Source organism: Barbus barbus (assembly GCF_936440315.1).
Source record: "Barbus barbus genome assembly, chromosome: 39".
Taxonomy (NCBI): Eukaryota; Metazoa; Chordata; class Actinopteri; order Cypriniformes; family Cyprinidae; genus Barbus; species Barbus barbus.
Window position 1 is genome coordinate 24267416 of NC_136717.1, and position 16788 is coordinate 24284203.

General features: G+C 43.3%; 1 protein-coding gene across 3 annotated transcripts in view; it reads left to right on the plus strand.

Annotated features, from left to right (window-relative positions):
• The window catches only part of LOC306858415 (muscarinic acetylcholine receptor M2-like), a 97279-nt gene that overhangs the window by 40600 nt on the left and 39891 nt on the right, over positions 1–16788 (plus strand). The window contains exon 2 of one of the 3 annotated variants that reach the window (XM_079398955.1): positions 16655–16754. The exons of the other annotated variants lie outside the window; for them this stretch is intronic. The gene's annotated coding sequence lies outside the window, so the exon portion shown is untranslated. The remainder of the gene's footprint in view (positions 1–16654; positions 16755–16788) is intronic. 3 annotated transcript variants of the gene reach the window in all.

Genomic DNA, 16788 nt, shown 5'->3' on the forward strand with positions numbered 1-16788 from the left:
GACCAATAAGTATGACACCAAGAAACCAAATCATTGAAAAATGTCCATACATTAATCGTGACAAAAACTCAGATTAACAAGGAAGAGATTGATTTTATAGTTGATTAATTATCAATAATAATGCACTTTAAGTATGATGCACTATACATGCCTCTCTTACTGATTTCTTATAGCCAGTTTTGCCTTGGCTAATGCATCTGTGCAGAGTGTGTGCTTGTTTGTGCATGTATCATCACAGATTGTTTATAGACGCAACATATCTCCGTCTCAAGGTCCAGCAACCTTCTTAAACGATTCCTCAAGCTCTCAATCCCAGAGAGAGAGACTGAAAAAGAGACAGACGGTTATGATCTGTTAGGTGGGAGTCATCGGATCTAAACCTCGTGTAAACTCACACACGAGGGACGCAGTCTTTTTAATTGGCTTCATTTGAATGATTGTAAAAGCCACTGCGTTATTAGATTATATTTATCCCTGCAGCGCGGCTGCTTACATCAGCGCTGAAAGAGGGATTAATGTTTAAATTTTTAAACTGCGCTTTAATATTCCGTACAGATTTATCCAAACAGCTGCGTTGAGCCACTCAGATTGAGCTCTGTGCAAAGAAGATTTACCGCCATTACATGCGAGAACCGCACCACGGCTCTTCAAGGGTTCAGAAAACTCTTCAATCTCTTGATTACCAGAGAAAATGACTTCAGCTTGTCACTCGGTTTGTAAAAGCACAGAACAAATGCATTTTGATTAATGCAAGATGTTTAAAAGCTCAAATGTGCAGCTTCAAGCACTTATAATAATTGTTCCATTCAAAACAAAGCGTGTTATTTGAGCTGCAAAGAGCCTAAATCATCTTTTTAGCTCTGGGACTGCTGTAAACAAATTTGTTTTTAGAAATCATTTTCTATGGAAATTACACCACAAGCACTGTCCGTATACGGCTTAAGATGCATTGAACCCGGAACATTTCTCCAACAAAGCGTCGAACGCAAGGTGCTTAGAAACAGTTTTTACACAAAACAGCAACACTACCTGAAAGAAAACAGCCGACCGGCGTCCTTTAATGTCCCGTGGCTGCAGAAGTCCAGCCAAACGCGGCCACATGTTTCAGCTCCAGTAAAAACACTTCAGCGCTGACATTAACAAGAGCCTGACGTTCCCGATATCAAATTTCACACGTTCGCCAAAAGACCATGCAACATTTCTGAGCACATTCCTGGCAGACGTGATACGCTAAAAGACAAATCGCAGATGAGATTCCTTCAATATCTCAAATGTTTCTGCAATGCAGCAATGAGATGTTTGCTGTTTATGTCTCAAACTGTGCTCAGATTTACCAAGACAGTCTGCAATCAAAGGTCTCGATATGAACTCTAATCAGCATCTGCTAAAGATAAACTAGTGATATCCAAATTAAAAATTAATTATTTTGAGTCAGTGATTTGGTTGGTTTGGTTCACCAAACCAGTCTGAGTGATTTGTTTGTGGATTGGACTGAATCAGTCTGGGAAGCTAATGGCTCCTCAACTCAACGAGTCAGTCTAATCGCTTCTCGACTGTCCGTTTCAGACACGTCTGACTCTAAATGAGCCGAGAACCATCTGTACGGGTGCTTTAGCTGCAGAACTGTAATGCAGCACGTCCAAGAGCTCATGAATATTTGTCACAGTCATATTCAACATACAGGGAAAGCCCAGACCCAGGACATTATGGAGTATGAACATTAATCTCAATTAAGATGCAAAAAACTAGAATTGCAAAACCCAAAACGCCCTATAATTAATATACCTTAATTACATAAAAACTTAGTCAACAGCAATGTGTGTCTACATATGGCTTTATTAAAACATGCTACAGAATGTAATATGGCACAGCGGACATTAGCGACGAGTAATTAAATAAAGAAGAAAATTGTTCCTTTATTTTTACGGTTAATTGAAAAAGTGTTCAAAAGAGCCAATTCATAGAAATTATTTGGACTATTATTTTTTCTTACCTTTGAAAAGTGTAGAGATCATCTGAGCCTGATTTAAAGTGTTTTACCTGAAATAAAGAAACAATTTTAATTCTATTAATACTACACAGAGATATCATTAACTAAAACAATAAAAAACATTTTCATTACTGGAAATAAAATAAACATGAACAGAAATCAAATAAAATCTTAAACTATTTTAAAATATAAACTTATTTTATTTTGCAAAGGCAGCCTTTGTCTTTTTCATTTAGTTTAATACTAAATAATAAGTACTAAAATAACTAAAGCTACATAAAAAACTTAAAAAAACGAAAACTTCAACTAAAATTAACAAAAAATATAAAAATAATATCTAACTCAAAATATTAACAAAAATCATAATAGTATATCAATGCTACTAAAATAACATCTATTTCTGCGTTATGACTTTTTTAACTTTAGATAAAAATATATTTATTACTAAAAATACTAATGGCTTATATGCAAAATGTCAAACTGTTCAGGTGAAAATGCTGCTCAACAATAATTGGTCTCTCTCTCTCTCTCTCTACAAATGTGCATTTTGTACATATTATTATGCATCTTCTTGTGAGAGATTTGAAAGCGAGAGCAGCAGAGATTCATGTGTGAGTGTTTGTGTTTAATAAACCCAAAGGGACTGAATATTCCAAACTGGATGTTACCCAAGCCTCACTGTGCCCTTCACAATGTCACCGCTTGCACATCATTGTGTTAGAATCGCACACACACACACAAATGTGCTTGTTAACTCCTGAGATATTGTAAAATGTGCATGTCATAAAAACGTCTTATTAACAAGGCAAAATCAGCTGTGTGTAAAAGTGAGGTAGGATGTTTATCCTGAAGGCACAGAGACTGTCATCTCAAACACACACAACGACACACATGCCCACATGCCCACATACTCACACACTCCAGACCTGCTGCTCAGGAGCGCCGGTATTTGAGTAGCTCAGTCCAGGTGACAGTGTTTCTCTGAGACATTCATAATGGATGAATCCTTCCACACTCTTCTGCAGAGAGAAAACTCTGAATTCAAGTATATCACGACACAATACTTTCTCACATGCACACACACACACAAAATCACATGTTGGGAACATAAACAAGAGCTTTCCTTCTACATTACATGGCAAACTAAATTATTATTGGTTTAGAGTGGTTAATGTACTGTAAGTCGCTCTGTCTGTCTAGTCAGTTGTTTACTATTATTAAGCAGATTTACTTACTAATAAATGATACATAAACATTCACAAAGTGTTGGCTAATTTTATATGAAATATATTCTGGATCTTCTACCACAGAACGATTTACTAAATGCAATTATCTAATCTAAAAAAGTCATTCCGTATAAAAGAGAGAATATATGCATGGTAATTTGCATACTTCTATCCACTTTGCTGATGATGGGAAAGCAGTAAGCATTAGCATCTAACTAAATTCACTATTTTATTGTGTATTTTTAGGTTTTCATGCCTTCAGCCTCATTTCTATACTAATTAAGTTGAAATAAACAAATCACACACTTCTCTCTGGTTGTAGGTAATTATCGCTGAAAAAGCACACTTAGGCTGCATCTGACACTGCATATTTCCCTACTATATACACTGAAAAAAATATTTTCTAAGTTAGAGCATGTTTTACAAGAAAATACCATATCAGTTTTTCTACTTTAAAATTTCATGTTTGATTCACTATTGATTGCTGTTTCTTTGGAATTGTGATGTTTACTAGAAAAAAATCACCAACAAAAAACTGCTTAGTTTGAAAGTGACTTTATACATCGCTATGCTACTGACAAAGACAGTGGCCCTTTTTTGTCCACAAAATTTTACTGAAATATTGAAATGTGAATAATTACTTATTTCAGACGCAGCCTGAAATGAAAAGTCTTTTGGCATACTATTTTAAACATATTATGACTTGAAATGCATTAATTCTTACTTCAGATAATATTTAAAGTGTGATGCAACTGTGGACTCTGAAGAACTCTTACCGAATGATCATGTGGTCAGAATGCCACGTAATCCACACTGATTGGCTGAATTTATGAGCATGAAATCTGCTGTAGTATCTGTCTATAAAATCAAATAAAATAAAAACTTTAATTAAAAATACATCGTATGCAAAACTATTATACACACAAGTGACTTCTTACCACTGGACTGTTTGCATGTTTGTGTGTGTGTGTGTGTGTGTGTGTGTGTAAGTACCTACTTAACCATACTTTTCCAATAAATCTGTACTCAGAATTGAGCTAAACCTGACAAAATCTCCCAAAATTATATAAAAAATATAGTAAAACTGCAGAAAGTTTTCTGTTGGGGTTAGGTTACCGTATTTATAACTAGCTGTACATAAAAAACAATAGAAGTCCATGGAATATCTTTCATTTCTAACAAAAACTAAAGCTCAAATTAAGATAATTTTTATTGTTTTGACTTCTCCTCCTGCAGACATCTTTATATTTGTAGAGCAATAGAGATGTTCTCCTGAATGTGTGTGTTTGTGCGCATGTGTGTGTGTGTTTGTGTGTCAGGCAGTATTGATTTCTGTAACAGCAGTAGATTGAGGAGCTTGTAGTGACATGTTGCTCCCATTGCTGGCCTGATGGAAATGCTGCAGGACACGCGGCACAGCAAAAACACACCCACAGGTCACTTCACACACACTGATGGTCAGGGAACACCTGCAGCCTGTGTACACAATACAGACAGCTGTCAATCAGAGCCAAATTCAACAGATCACGTACGAAACCAGAGAGATACGATAAGAGAACAGAAAAAAAATTCCCTGAGTTAACAAAAACTTTAATACTCAGTGTTAGTAAATGCAACAGTAATAGAGATACTTACAGTGGCAAACAGCAGTAATTAGCATCATTATAATCACGTGCATGTGACATTATGCAAATGAAATATGCATGAAAGCCATTTTCACAGCAGTAAATAGATTATAAGAGACATAAAATGAGAGCAAACTCGCAGGTAAATATAAATGTGCTGGTCTAAATATGGATTATTCTTCGCAATTGAGCTCCCCACTTGTTCATGCATCTAAATTTAGTGTGTACACATCAGTGAATGACGTGGATGGGGTTCCCTTCCAGGAACTTCGAGCTGCGTCGAAACGCTTATGGGAACGCCTTCAGCGTGACCATGCTCTGAATATTATGTGCAATCAGTCCGAAGGAGGGTGAGGCGTCACGGGCAGGGTGACGTCATGACCAGGAAGTATAAAAGCACGTGCGGCGGAGCCGGCTTCAGCTTTCTGTCATTCAGCGAAGCGCTCTGTGTGTGTCAGTCCTATTTATTGTTGTCTGTCCAAAGAAATAAAGCAGTATAGCAATAATGCCAGAACCTGAGGGTAAAAAGAGAAAAAAGGAAAAGGCGATAGTTCCAGGCCACGCTTCAGATTGTGTGTGCGTCCTTGCCCTCGCTACATCACGAGTGGGGACACACACAATTTGTGTGTGGTCTGCCTGGGTGCGGAGCACGAGAAATCGGCTCTCGAGGGAGCCGGTTGCCCTCATTGCGAGCGGCTATCGCTGCTTACACTCCGCACCCGGAGGGCTCTCTTCGAGGAGGGAGCCTTCACGAGCTCTCCACGCAGTGTTGGTCCCGCTTCTGCCGAGGCAGAGCGGCGGCTGCACTCGTGGGGCTCGCAGATCTGGCGCCCCGTCTCTCGTTTGGAAGCGGTCTCTTCCCCCCGAGACGAGAGCTCGACGCTGCGTCTTTCTTCCTCCAAGGAGGTTGATGTGATGAGCGTTCACGAGGTTTCGCCGCCTCTTTTGCCCCAGTATGAGGAGCTTTTAGAGGTGGTTACTCGGGCAGTGGCCAAGCTTGACATCAGCTGGTCCCCCAAGAGAGCATCTGAGCCGCAGACTAGACGTTTGGATTAAGCGTTTTCTGCGCTCGTGGCCGCCACCTCTACACAGGAGCCTTCCGTTTTCCCCGATCTCCACACCAACTTGTCTGCTAACCCTGCCGCTGTTCCAGGGCGCAGCTGGTCCCAGCGAGTGTTCATCTCAGGTCTTTCCGCCCGTGAGCGCAGCGGAGCCAAGAAACTCGCCTCAGCAGCCAGACCTCGCGTCTCCTTCCGGTGCACCGCTTCGAGACAGCGGTCTGGCCGCCTCTATTACAGCAGAGGTCAAAAAAGTCATTCCTCTATTCCCTTAGTAGATCATTTGCCAGCCTGGCAGCGACTGCCGAATGTGTCTTGTCGGGTCCTGCAAACCATAGCGAATGGCTATCGCATGCAGTTCGGCGGGCCACCCCCGCCGTTCAACGGGGTTGTTATGACTGCGGTCCGCCCCGAGCAGGCTCTGGTTCTGGAACAGGAAGTCGTTACTTTGCTAAGGAAGGAAGCCATCGAGTTGGTTCCTCCTCACGGCACCCAGACCGGCTTCTACAGCCGATACTTCATTGTTCCAAAGAAGGATGGAGGGCTGAGGCCCATACTGGATTTGCGTCTACTGAACCGCTCAGTCAGAAAACTGAAGTTCAAGATGCTTACTGTCAAGCAGGTCGTGTCTTAAATCAGGTCCGAGGACTGGTTTGTCACGATAGATCTCAAAGACGCCTACTTCCATGTCTCCATCCTTCCTTCTCACAAGAAGTTCCTGAGGTTCGCTTTCAGGGGCAAAGCGTACCAGTATCGGGTTCTTCCCTTCGTCCTAGCACTCTCACCCCGCACTTTCACCAAGTGTGTGGATGCGGCACTGGCCCCGTTGCGGCAGTGGCAGAGGCTGCTTGGGCTTATGGCAGCTGCGTCCAACGTGATCCCGTTCAGCCTGCTGTACATGAGACCCCTACAGTGGTGGCTCAAGACCAAGGGGGTTTCCCTGAGGGGGAATCCGCTCCGCACTGTCAAAGTGTCACGCCGCTGTATTCGTGCCTTAGACATGTGGAGGAACCCTTGGTTCTTGTCTCAGGGCCCGGTGCTGGGGGCTCCTTGTCGCCTCCCTCACCGGTTGGGGTGCGGTCATGAGTGGCCACCCTGCCCGTGGTCTGTGGAGTGGTCGCCACCTGACGTGGCATATCGACTGGCTAGAGATCCTAGCTGTGTTCCGTGCACTCAAGCACTTCCTCCCAGACCTAAGAGATCACCACGTGCTGGTGCGCACCGACAGCACGGCAGTGGTCTCTTATATCAACCACCAAGGAGGTCTGCGGTCGCACTATCGTGCACCCTCACCCGGAGTTATGGAAGCTGTGTGTTTGGCCCCTGAGGGGGGCCACAAGAATAGCATTTATTTGAAATAGAAATCTTTTGTAACATTATAAACATGTTTTCTGTCACTTTTGATCAATTCAATGCATCTTTGAATAAAAGTATTAATTTCTTTTCTTTTTGTTTTCTACATCTTACCCCAAATTGGAATGGCAACGTATCATGGTTTCCACAAAAATATTCAGCAGCACAATTGTTTTCAACATTGATAATCAGAAATGTTTCGCAGCAGAAAATCAGCATATTAGAATGATTTCTGAAGGATCATGTGACACTAAAGACAGGAGTAATGATGCTGAAAATTCAGATTTAATCACAGAAATAAATGACATTTTAAAATGTAATTTTAAGTGATTCAAGTGATGTCATAACATCGCTTGACTCCATGTTAATATCAATATATCAATAAGCTATTCATAATTGTTTCTACCTCATATTGCTGCTATTTAAATACCCTGTACAACTTTTTTGCACATTATTTTGCACATTCCTGTTATATTAGTATTTATGTCAACAACATACTGTCAATCAACAACATTTTTTTTATCTCTTATTTTGTTTTATTCTTTTTTTTTTTTTCTCTACTTTTCTTTTTCTTAATATTTGTATTCTATACAATTGCACTGTCCTTGGAGCGGACCTGACTTTCATTTCACTGCTGGTTATTATCTGTATAACTGTGTATGTGACGAATAAAAATCTTGAATCTTGAAATAAATTCACATAGCAAAGACTTATTTCAAATAGTAATAATAATTCGCTATTTTACTGTATTTTTTATCAAAAATGCAGCCATGGTGAGCAGAAGGGACTTCTTTTAATAACATTACACAAACATAATTATTTCAAACTACTGACTGGTAGTGTATAAATAGCTTGCAGATAAAATCGCCAAAGAAGAAGTGAACAGGAAGTCCCCACCATCACAGAAAAACAAACACACGCATATGTGTGATTGTAATGAGTTGCTGACCTCTCTTGGATCCCTTCACTTTCTCCTTTAATTAGGTTTGAAATGTCAAGAAGAAACTTCTTTCTGTCTTGGTTACTCTTTATGTGAGTGTAATTGATGCTTAGCCTGCCAAAGTCTTTGCTTGACACAGTTTTAAATTACTTGAAAATGTGAATGGAAAAAACATGTAAAATGAAACAAAGACAGAAAGACAAGAAACTTCAAGACATTATGACCTCTGTGGTTCTGTCTTCTTAATTAATCAACATTTTTGCATCCTAGCAACATCTCATTAAGGTGTCACAGCAGTTTCTGTGTAAATGCAAGTGTAGAGTAATTAAGTCTAAAGAGGAACCAGTCACGAGTCATTAGTCATTAGTGTTTAAGTCAGTATACAGAGTCCTACATATACACACACACACACCTGCTGTATCTGCTGACTGCAGCAAAATCCAGTCCAAAATCATTTAACACACAGCAGACAGCAGTTCAAATTCAACATAAAGCCTGTCCGCAACCCATTTTATTTGACTTCATCACAACGTGACATGTCCAGGGGAACAAGACATTCAAGGAGAACGAAAAATATGGCATGAAATAGAGGAATGTCAGCCATTCATATTGTATGGAGAAAATGTCACTTTATAAAAGTGGTTGAAAAATTTAAATTATCTAGTTATAGCTGCATGAAGAAGTTCCTAATTGCATCATTTCTAAAACATATATATTTTTAAAGTAATAATACAGTTAATATTAGTTAATTTACAGTCAGTTTTAGTATCATTGAGATGCTATTACAGTTTTAGTTCATATTTTTTTTATGTAATTTAATTTTTTGTATTTTCCATTTTCATTTTAGTTTGAGTTTAAGTAATTTTGTGTGCTTGTCATTTTTATTAGTTATTGTTTTTTAATATGTCTTGTAAATAAATATTTTTATTAATTTTTATTTCAGTTTTAGTTGAATGAAAATGAGAAATTTAATAAAATTTTAAGTTAAATGAAAAAAAAAAGTTTCATTTCAGTTAACATTTCTTTTATAACTTTGAATTTAATTAGATTTTAGTACATCAAATTACACTAAATGAAAATGAGAAATGTTTCTTTGCCAAACAGTGGAAAATAAATACTTTCAACGTTTCATTTTAATCATTTTTGCTTATTTTATTTCATCGAAAATATTTTTAAGGTTTTAGTTACCAATAACCTTGGTTAGAGTATCACTTTATTAATCATTAAATTCTCCGGAAATCGATTGTGAGTCAATTTTCTGCTTGCTTCACACTATTCATGTTATGTGCAGCACTTATCACTCACTTCTCAGGTTCCATCTCAGTTACAATGCTGCCTAAGAAGGGAGCCACTAGTTTAGGCTCACTAGGTCAATGTGTGTAAGCAGTTCTGAAGAGGGTCTGTAGGACCCTGAAGATGCTGTTCTTATGAGATCATCACCTCCATCATCATCATCAGCTAATGGGAGGCTCATCACCATAGTAACCGGAGATCTATATGTTGCTAAAGAAAGATCACGACTCGCACAGACACAAACAAAAGCACACACACAAAAGCTACGAGGGTCTCGTTTTTCATAAAATATGAAAGAAGGAGAAACACAGCGGCACGGTTGGATGCTCGCTGTACACACACACATGCATGTCTAAATCATTAACGGCCTTCTCTCTTTCAAAATCAATTCAACCAGGACTGATTCACTGAAATATGGCTCAAATGGAAACTATATTATCGCACAGCTCTGTAAATAAATTTGGATATATGTCAAACTTTATCCACACACATACAGTACACTCATGTAAAGCAATACAATATACTATATATCACAAACCTTAACTGCTTTGTTATGTCTTAAGTGAACATAAACCGTTGGGAGAAAAGTTATATTTCTTTTAATTTCTTTCTTTGTTCATATTTTATTACTGACTTGTCTTTGATAATGTTTGTACTTTATATTAGTGTAACAGCACGGCCAGGCTCTCCGGCCAGGCTCTCCGGCCAGGCTCTCCGCCCAGCCAATTACCACGCTCCACATCACCTGAGTTCTGATCACACGCACCTGCACCCCATCACCATCATCACCCAGAACCACACAAAAGCACTCACCTCCAGTCACTCAGTGTCCGATCTCGTTGATCCAACGTGGACTCCATTCCTGCAAGACAAACTCGATGAGTATTACCTCCTATCCTTTACCTGTTGTACTTACCTCCTGTTCTCCGTCCCGTTGTCTCCCTGTGTCCAGATTGTTCCTCTCCGTGGTCAGTTTCTCAGTTGCCCCGATCCTCATCGGATGCTCTGCTCCTCGCTCCTGGAAAGCACAAAGACAACACTCAGTTCCTTCCCCATTGGCATCCCAAGCCTCTTCGAAGCGGACTTCTCATCCCCAGCCGCACTCATCCACTGCACGATCTCTGCAAATAAAGTCACTGTGTATTACACTTACCTTTGTGTCCGGCTGCGTCTATAACAGAAGATCGGACCTACACCGTTGACACGATGAGCTCGCCGGATCCCTTCCAAGAGCTCGTGGACTCGCTGAAGAGGTTCCTCACACAGTCTGCGGCTCCATCACCACCCTCCACTCCGCCAGTTCCGCCAACCGCCAGTTCTCCTTCGCCTGTGATGTTCGCCAGTCCCATGGCCCGACCAGCGCCCTACTCTGGTGAGCCCGAGGAATGCAATGGTTTCCTAATGCAGTGTTCGCTCCCGATCGATCTAAGATAGCAATCTAAGATAGCGTTTGTGATCACCTCCCTCTCCGGACCAGCGCTGAAATGGGCAGAGACGATCAAGACTCAGGCCGGCCCCGCTACTCAATCCTTCGCCTAGTTCACAGCCCATTTCCGCGAAGTATTCAGTCACTCTCCTGGGGATTCCTCTGTGGGCGAACAACTGTATCAGCTGAGACAGGGCTCTATGACCATCCACGAGTATTCCCTCAAATTCCGTACCCTCGCGGCCGCGAGCGAATGGAACGAACCCTCTTTATTGACTGCTTTCCGTCAAGGCTTAGATCCACCAGTCCGCCTTCACCTCGCCGCCTATGATGACACCTACGGGCTTGAGAAGTTCATTCAATTGGCCATTCGCTGCTCAAATAGGATGCATGCATGCCGTTCCAACTCCATGGCTTCCCCCATCTCAAGCCCGCCTTCCTCCTTCCAACCAGGGACCAGCCCGAGCCTATGCTCACTGACTCCTACCGCCTAACACCGGCAGAAAGACGGAGACGTTTGCAGGGGGGCTTGTGCCTATATTGTGGAAACAGCACTCACAGGATCCAGGAATGCCCTACCCGTCCTTCTCGTCTCTTGGTGAGTGGTATTCGGCCATCCTTCCCTAAGATGAAACCCTTAACCACTCAAGCTCAGCTAACCGTTGGTACCACTTCCCTATCAGTCACCATCCTCCTCGACTCCGGGTCAGCGGGGAATTTCATCGCAGGGTCCCTCTGCAAACAGCTTCAGACCCTCGCCACAGAGACCGCCTACCAAGTACAAACCATAACAGGTAAATCCCTTTCACGTCGTCATGTGAGACGCTGCGTTGGGCCCCTACAGTTGCGCATAGGGATGTTACATCATGAGACTATTCACCTGTTGGTTCTGGAGGAGTCGAGTGTAGACATCATCCTAGGTCTCCCTTGGCTGGTTAAACACAACCCTATCATGTCGTGGCATACCGGAGACATCCTAAAATGGGGTAACTGCTGTTTCCCTCAGTGCTTCCCTCAAATACCTCGACCCTCTCCAGGAAGGCCCATGCCCTTACCACTCCACGCTACCACCATCGAGAGCCCTGTCGCCCAGCAGTCAGTGGAGATTCCAGCCGAGTATGCCCAATATCATGACGTCTTCTGCCCAAGGAGAGCCTCCCAACTACCACCACATCGGCCATGGGACTGTGCTATCGACCTACTTCCGGGTGAGCCAGTACTGCGGGGCAAGATTTACCCACTCTCATTACCAGAACAGAAGGCCATGGAGGAGTACATCGAGGAGGCTTACAATCTCATTCGAATCCGGGAGAAGGATGAATGGAAAATTGCTTTTGTCACGCCCACCGGCCATTATGAATATAGGGTTATGCCATATGGGCTCGTCAACGCCCCCTCCGTGTTCCAGGGATTCATGAATGAGGTGCTCCGAGAGTTCCTCCACCGCTTCGTCATCGTCTACATTGACGATATATTGATCTACTCTCGGAGCCGGGCCGAACATCGCCTACACGTTGCGGAGGTCCTCAAGCAGCTTCGCAAACATCCTCTCTACCTAAAAGCTGAAAAGTGTACCTTCCACCAGCCCACCGTCCACTTCCTCGGTTACGTCATCAACAGTGGTGGCACCCGCATGGACAAGGGGAAGGTGGAAGCCATTTCTTCCTGGCCACTACCCCAGTCCATCAAAGAACTCCAACGCTTCCTCGGATTCGCTAATTTCTATCGCCGCTTCATTTCCAATTTCAGCACCGTCGCAAGCCCACTCACCGATCTGCTCAAGGGAGGAACCAAGACCCTATCCTGGACCATCAACGCCACGAATGCCTTCCAAAAGCTAAAAGAAGCCTTCACGTCCGCACCTCTCCTGGTCCACCCCGATCCAGAGTTACCCTTCGTCATGGAAGTGGATGCCTCGACCACAGGAGTAGGTGCGGTCTTGTCACAGCAGCAGGGGACGCCTCCCAAACTCCATCCATGTGCCTTCTTTTCCCGTAAACTCAGCCCGGCGGAGAAGAACTATGACATAGGGAACCGGGAGTTACTTGCCATCAATCTCGCCCTGGAAGATTGGTGGCATTGGCTGGAGTTGGCCACACATCCCTTCCTAGTACTCACGGACCACAAGAACCTCCAGTACTTGCGTGATGCAAAGCGGCTAAACCCCCGTCAGGCCAGATGGGCCCTATTCTTTACCCGTTTTAATTTTAAAATCTCCTATCGCCCAGGGCCTCGCAATGTGAAGGCAGACGCCCTGTCACGAGTCCATGTCTCAGTGGAGAGTCCGGAAGAACCAGAAGGTATCATACCCACCGAGATAATTGCAAGTCCCATCCAATGGTCCTCTCCACCAGTAGCCTCAACCACTCCACCAGCCAATCCGCCGGGCTGTCCACCCGATCTCCAGTATGTACCCAGGACCCAACGAACCCCGCTCATTTTCGCCACACACACTTCCCTCGGTACTGGCCACCCAGGGGCCAACGCTACTCTCTCGTTGCTACAAGATCGCTTCTGTTGGCCCAACATGGCCAGGGACTTGAGGAGGTTCGTTCAGGGCTGTCCGGACTGTGCCATCTCCAAGAGCCCCTGTCATCTTCCAGCTGGTAAACTACTTCCACTTCCCACACCTAACCGCACCTGGTCACACCTAGGAGTGAATTTCATCACAGACCTACCTTCCTCGGATAACTGCACATGTATTCTAGTCATAGTAGACCGTTTCTCGAAGTTCTGCTGCCTTATACCGCTCTCAGGTCTACCCACTTCCCTCCAAACCGCTGAGTTACTCTTCAACCATGTCTTCAGATACTACGGCATCTCTGAGGACATTGTTTCCGACAGAGGACCGCAGTTCATCTCGAGAGTTTGGAAAGCCTTCTTCTCCCTCCTAGGTGTGACCGTGAGTTTGACCTCCGGATACCACCCACAGTCCAACGGACAGACCGAACACAAGATCCAGGAGATTGGTCGCTTCCTGAGAACCTTCTGCCATAGCCACCAGAACTCTTGGAACCAGTTTCTAGGCTGGGCCGAGTACGCACAAAACTCCTTACGACAAGGCTCCACTGGACTCACGCCCTTCCAGTGCGTATTCGGCTTCCAGCCCCCTCTATTTCCATGGTCAGGAGAACCTTCCGATGTTCCTGCAATCGATTACTGGTTCCGAGAGAGCGAGAGAGTCTGGGACACGGCGCACCATCAGCTGCAGCAGGCAGTGCGCAGGTAAAGGATTACAGCAGATGCCCGACGCTCTGCCACCCCCACTTACCATCCTGGGCAAAAAGTGTGGCTGTCCACCCGGGACATCAGACTGCGCCTGCCTTGCCGAATGCTGAGTCCCAGATTCGTTGGCCCCTTCACCATCCTCGAACGCATCAACCCAGTTACATACAAACTACAACTACCACCACAATACAAGATCCACCCGACCTTCCACGTCTCACTATTAAAACCCTTCTCTCCTCCTGTTTCCCCAGAGCCTGGTCCGGTCGAGGAACCCCCTCTCCCTCTCGTCGTGGATGAAGGCGCCATCTACAGGGTCCAGGAGATCTTACATTCCCGGTGCCGTGGTGGTAAATTAGAGTATTTGGTCGACTGGGAAGGCTACGGCCCCGAAGAACGCTCATGGGTTCCTAGAGAGGATGTTCTTGACCCGACGCTCCTGGAAGAATTTCATGCCACTCACCCAGAACTCCCAGCCCCACTGGGTCGGGGCAGACCACCACGACGCCGGGGTCGGCCCTCAGGAGCGGGCCGTGGAGAGGGGGTACTGTAACAGCACGGCCAGGCTCTCCGCCCAGCCAATTACCACGCTCCACGTCACCTGAGTTCTGATCACACGCACCTGCACCCCATCACCATCATCACCCAGAACCACACAAAAGCACTCACCTCCAGTCACTCAGTGTCCGATCTCGTTGATCCAACGTGGACTCCATTCCTGCAAGACAAACTCGATGAGTATTACCTCCTATCCTTTACCTGTTGTACTTACCTCCTGTTCTCGGTCCCGTTGTCTCCCTGTGTCCAGATTGTTCCTCTCCGTGGTCAGTTTCTCAGTCGCCCCGATCCTCATCGGATGCTCTGCTCCTCGCTCCTGGAAAGCACAAAGACAACACTCAGTTCCTTCCCCATTGGCATCCCAAGCCTCTTCGAAGCGGACTCTCACCTCTCATCCCCAGCCGCACTCATCCACTGCACGATCTCTGCAAATAAAGTCACTGTGTGTTACACTTACCTTTGTGTCCGGCTGCGTCTATAACAATTAAGCTGGGTTAATAGTTTTTGCTGTAGTATCGAAATTGGAATCAAGAGTTATAAAATTTTACTGGTATCTAAAATTTAGCTGTTATTGTTTTTTTAGACTAGAGTTTCACGGGTCAAAAACTAACTGAAAACAAAAACTATTTCTATTATTTATTAATTTGTTTCTGGTGGGAAATTTTGGCAGGGCAAGTAAAAACTGAAATAAAAAAAAATCCTTCGCATTGAGTCCTGACCTTGCTTTTTCATAAGAACAGTGGAGATTTGGTCTTACTGTATGCAAAATACATGATTTATAGGGAATTTCGCCACTATAAAATCTCACTGCTAGATTTCATCACATAAACCCAGAGGTTGCAAACGGTTTCAGTATAATGCATTACAGCATATAAACCATGACATTATGTATTTTAATGGAATGTAATATCTAAACAAATGAATATGAATAGGCTTGAATTATAACTGTAGTTAATATTATTTGCAATACACGACTTGGCATAATAAGGAACTGTAAATGCCTTCAAAACACCTTTATAATATATGCATCCTCGTAGAAATCCTTATTTTTCCACCATCCTCTCTGCGTTACGCGGCCCGAGGGTCTGTTGAAATGATTTGGAGCGACCCGGCTCTCTGAGTGCGGAAAATACGACAGGAAAATGAGATCTGTAGGTCTGATGAAGGTGGGCAATGATTTCTGAGCTGATAGTATGTAATGGATTGAATCAAGGCTACGCTGCGAGAATAAAGAATGCAGGATTTTCCTGAGCTGGTGTTTGTGACGCCGTCTATAGTTTCTAACAAAATTATAGCAGCGTTTTCTTGTGCACCACCTAAAACCTAATCTAATAGTTTAGGGGATTTCTGTATTGTGCTTTAGCTTGTTTGTTTCTAATGTGAGTGTGATGTGAGTGCAGAACGAGTTGCATGCAGAAGTTTAAAGGAATAGCTCAACCAAAAAAGTACATCTGCTGAAAATTTACCCACCCTCAGGAAATCCAAGATGTAGATGAGTTTGTTTCTTCATCAGATTTGGAGAAATGTCGCATTCCATCACTTAGTCACTGATGGATCCTTTGCAGTGAATGGGTGCCGTCAGAATGAGAGTCCAAACAGCAGATAAAAACATCACAATAATAATTATTTTAACTTTAATCATCGCTTCTGGCCAAAATATCAGTCCTTAATCCATAATAATGCTTCTTCTAGTGAAAGGGTGAATTTATAGTGAATTTCTCTCCTGATTCAGATGAGACCGCTTTTTCACCGGAGAGCAAGCGAGCATAAGGAAGATTATAGACTCGTATTTTAGACGGAAGCAATGGTTTGAATTTAAAAATGCCTTAATAATGGATTTGGTTCTTACAAACATGTAGCTTTTGTTTTCTCAAGATGTTAATTGATGGCCTGGAGTGGTGTGGATTACTTGTAGATTATTGTGATTTTTTATCAACTGTTTGGACTCTCATTCTGACAGAACCCATTCACTGCAGAGGATCAGTGAGCAAGTGACGGAATGCTACATTTCTCCAAATCGGATGAAAAAACAAACTCATCTACATCTTGGATGGCTGATGGTGAGTGTATTTTCAGAAAATTTAAATTTTTAGG